A 4900-nucleotide genomic window follows, 5' to 3' on the forward strand; every position below is an offset into this window, starting at 1 on the left:
TGACCGCGGTCGCCAGTTTACGGCAGACGTTGTGGAAGAGCTTCTGCGTCTTTGTTCATGCCATTTTCGCCACTCGACGCCGTACCACCCCCAGACGAATGGACTGGTTGAACGCACCAATCGGACACTTACGAACATGCTTGCCATGTATGTCTATTCCCGCCATAAGAACTCGGACGACGTGCTTCCATTCATTACATACGCCTATAACACGTCGAGGCGTGAAATAACTGGTTACAGCCCATTCTTCCTTCTTTATGCCCGTCCGCCTCGAAGCTCCCTCGACAGCATCTTACCTTTCTCTCTCGACACCGAGCCTTCTATTGCCTTCACTCTATGTCGCGCTGAAGAAGCCCGCCGGATTGCCCGGATACGCACCTTGGCATCACAGGATCACTCTAAGCAGCGTTATGACCGCCGGCGCAAGGATGTCTGCTACCTACCCGGTGACGTTGTATGGTTGTGGACTCCTCTACGCAAGCGTGGTCTGTCACAAAAGCTGCTGTCCCACTACACAGGCCCGTTCATCGTTGCTGCTCGCCTCAATGACCTCAACTATGTCATCTCTCCCCAATCAACGCAAGGACGCCGATCAAGGAAAACCCAAGTCGTGCATGTCGCACGGCTAAAGCCCTGCCACTCTCGGGACCCAGACAGATTGAGAGGCCCAGAGGGCTTCGTCTGCGAACGGGGAAATGTCACGTGCTACGCATGGGCCATGCGGAACAAAGAAGATGTGCGCAGGCTGGAAGAAAAAGAGAAAGTCCAGTATGCTGCCGCCGGCGCACCAGGCTCTTCTCGACCTGCCTTGTAAATAGTATGTGTAAATAGAACCTGTAACAATATTTTTTGCGTAGCGCTGTTCATCAACAAAATTATCAATAAATTAAGACGCCGGCGTAGAAAAAGAAAAGTTTAAAGTTAAAAGTTGTCACGAAATTTAGTTTAAACTTTAATCAATTTCCTTGCTTCCGGTTCAAAGAACTAAATTTTGTTTTCTCATAAAATGTGCGTGCTATAAAAGTTAAACCACGAAAAAGCACTCAGGCGAGTCTCTTGACAGCGTACGTTTCGCGCAAGAGCGGCTCAAAAGATACTTATTAACGTGCATCGTAGTGCTTCCGTAGTTTCCATTGGGTGTTCTGTACAGTATTTTGTTAGACGTGCGTTCAATAATTTCTGATGCATCATTTCAAGAGTACAGAGCAATCAGCCAGTTTTTCTCACAAATATACGAAGCCATCATCGCCTAAAAGCGAAAGCAGATTTCGTGTTATGTCTGCCCAGTAGCTGAGACTATCTGTTCTGTGGAAAGGCGGACCCCTATCAAGGCAAACGATAACAGAACAAAGCTGGCCAAACAAAGCCGCACACAACCTCTGATACGTGCACTCCCAATAACTGCGCTTGCTGCCAACAAAGCATGCCTGACTCGTTGGCGCAGCAATAAAGAAAAAAAAAACTCGTTGGCGCAATGGTAGCGCATCTGACTCCAGATCAGAAGGTTGCGTGTTCGAATCACGTACGGGTCACATTATAATCGTCGCTAAAAAGAACTTATATTGTTAGTTCCTCAGTGAAGCTCTTAATTTTGATTAATTATCATATGACTGTCATTCATACATTAACCTGCCGTGTCAGTGCAAGTGTTGCTGACATGTTTTACTTCTTTGTACCCGTTGTGAAAATGCAATAAAGAAAAAAAATACATCGAACATTTCCCAGTCACTTTAAATGTTTCATCAAGAACTGAACGAGGGGTTCCCTGTATATCGAACCAAATTAAAAAGAAAAATTACTGCAAGGGGCCGAAACACAATGTGACTAATTTTATTTCAATTTGTATAAATCATAATATAAATCATCTAAGTAATTATAGGCGTATTACGGTTGTTCCACTTTTTCGAAAGTCACAGAACGTATTACATATGTCCGTTTGACTAGCTTTCTTTCATAACTGCATGTAATTACGAACTGTCAATATGGGCTCCAAAAAGCCAAGTCGACTGAATCTGCATCACTACGAGTTAAAAATAGCATTCCTAGCAATATAGACAGCAATCTTTTTACTGTAGGAACTTTTTTGGACATTCGAAAAGCATTTGATTCCATCAAACACAATATTTTATTACGAAAACTTGAAATATGTGGAATAAGGGGTGTTGCACACCAGCTAATGCGTAGTTATCTTCAGTCGAGACTGCAGTATACATCAGTGCACGGTGTTTCATCCGCAATGAGTGTTATAAAATATGGAGTTCCACAGGGATCTATATTAGGACCTTTACTTTTTAATATTTACATTAATGATATAGTAAACATTCCTTCAACCAATGATATAATTCTATATGCCGATGATACTAACGTTTTCTTTCATGGTGAAAATCTTAAACAATTTGAATTTATTTCTAATACTTGGATACTGGAACTTAGCACGTGGCTTTTCCTAAATGAACTCGATTTAAATACAAATAAAACCAAGTTTATGTTGTTTTGTGCAAACAGTAAGCCCATATCCCATGTTGTGAGACTGTCGTTTCGAACTTCTGAGATTGAACAGGTTGAAAATCTTTCGTTTTTAGGAGTTACCTTTGACAGTAAACTTAGTTGGTCATATCATGTTAATCATGTCCGCATCAAGGATGCAAAATCAGTTGGCATGCTGTACAGGCTTCGTAATCTGTTGCCCGTTTGGCTCAAGAAGCGACTGTATTTTTCTCTTGTTCAATCTCATATAAATTATTGTCTGTTGGTATGAGGAACTGCCACAAAAACTGATCGCGAAAGACTATTTGTGCTCATTCAGAAAGCTGCACGTTTATTTCAGCCAGAAAACGGACAAGTTAGTGCTTCTGAGCTTATGATCCACCACAATCTACCGTCTTTCATGTTTTCATATCACCTGAAACTGAGTCTGTATATATATATATATATATATATATATATATATATATATATATATATATATATATATATATATATATATATATATATATATAAACAGATGACAACAAATTCTGCGGCGCTTTGTAATCTCTACCTTGATAGAGATACCGGTTATTCATTGCGCCGTACTACCTTACTGACAGAAAGGCCAAGAAACAATTATGGTACACAAACTATCGAGCATCAAATTTCAAAGTTCTGCAATTCCTATCCAGATATAATAGCTACTGCAAAAAATGTAACATCTGTATATCAGTTTAGGCAAAGAGCACGCGCCCTATTGGGTCATTGATGTTCTTGTTTTTTTTTTTTGTTAAATATTCCTATGTTTCTTCATGTCGCTATTCAGCAAAGTGTCATTTATGTCTCTCAGCTCGTGCATGTGTATATTGCATGTAGGATTATATAATCATCTGATCCGATCGTGATTAGGCTGTATGCTTAAGGTGATATGTTATGTACTACTGCCTCTGCTGCGACCGGTGAGGCCAGGACCTAGTCAGGAGACCAATAGTCTCCTTTTGTCTTGCCTCGTACGCAATACTTGTATTGCCTAAAAATGAATTAATAAATAAAATATAAAAATAATAACAAAAAATAACTTCCTTAAGCCATGCAAGTTTCCTTTTCACCTTTAGTGGCTTAGGTACGTTGCACACAGCCGCAGGACATTTTTTTCCAGGATACGTTGAACGGATCCGGTCAGCGTTTCTTTTTTATGCATCAATAAAAAATACACCGCACTTACCTCAAGAAAGATTTCATGCGTACATCCGTGTTTCGCACTAATGTCAGGCGTATCTTTTTATTGCATTTTGAAGCCAAAGCTTCACTACGGGACTTCGTGCTTCGATCACCGAGTGCCGAGTTTGGACCTTCAGCGGAGTTAGAGGTCAAACCATGAGAAATGGCAAAAGAAATTGAATCGATGTCCATGACTGGGAGTGGAACCCGCCTCTGCGCGAACAGATCTCATTCAAGGGCCGCTCAGCGAGACCAATAGGCTATCGCCGCTTTTTTTTGTTTTGCTCCAGCAGTGTATTTATTACAATTATGCGATGTTTTATGTACATGAGCTTTCTACGAAGAGTGGCACATCAACACACAACCACGAGAAAATAGTCAATAGCTATACATCATAGCTGTAGCGTATAGCTATAGCTATGCGCTATAGTGTATAGCTATACATCACAACACGACACATCTAAGCAACAAAGAACTAGAAAAAAGGCAATGAGCACCACAGCACTAAGAGTCAGTACAACTCCGGTACATACTCGGTCTGGGCATACAATTCTTTTCGGTGCACAATTATTCTAGAGACATGGTCTTTGGCAGAAACAACAGTTTCACAATGCAGGTCTGTCATGCTTCTTTTCCACAGGTTGTGTAATCCAGTTAAAAAAAAACAATCTAAGGCCTCATCAACAAAAAGTAGTGCAGTGAGAAATCGTACAGAATGCGGCGTCAAATAAAGTCTTTTTTCCAATGTTCGTTGCACGACGTCGCAGAAGAGTATTGCATGTCTACAATGGATCATCACAAAGGCAGCAGCTACCCATCGACACGGAAATACCTTTTTCTCTCGCCATGTTTTAACTGGTAATGTCTTAGTGTGTAGCTTAAAAAAATTATTTTTGTACATGGCGAGAGGTGTATTTTACGTACTCTCTAGAATACGTCATGCCCCGTTAACCGAAGTACACCGAGCAATAGTTGGCGGAGGAAAGAGCATATAGATTAAGTCCTTTACAACCGTTTCCTCGACACAGAAAAAGGGAAGTCAGGGGAAAAACGAACAAGCAGGAAACGAACAGACCTCATTCACCTCATGCATGAATCCCCACAAACACGGACGATCAGAACCATTAGAAGACACAGTGATGCTCGGTAAAGCGTGAACTAAATTTACTTGCAGGAATGCCTGCATTGCTGGGTGTGTAGTGTCTCGAAA

The 4900-nt window shown here is 41.1% G+C and overlaps 1 non-coding gene across 1 annotated transcript; it reads left to right on the forward strand.

Moving 5' to 3' along the window:
• Positions 1 to 1460: 1460 nt before the first annotated feature.
• On the forward strand, positions 1461 to 1532 carry TRNAW-CCA (transfer RNA tryptophan (anticodon CCA)). Its single transcript has one exon. It is a non-coding gene; the product is annotated as a tRNA-Trp (tRNA).
• The last annotated feature ends 3368 nt before the right edge of the window (positions 1533 to 4900 follow it).

This window comes from Amblyomma mixtum, chromosome 10 (assembly GCF_055824585.1).
Source record: "Amblyomma mixtum isolate Tamu chromosome 10, ASM5582458v1, whole genome shotgun sequence".
NCBI lineage: Eukaryota > Metazoa > Arthropoda > Arachnida > Ixodida > Ixodidae > Amblyomma > Amblyomma mixtum.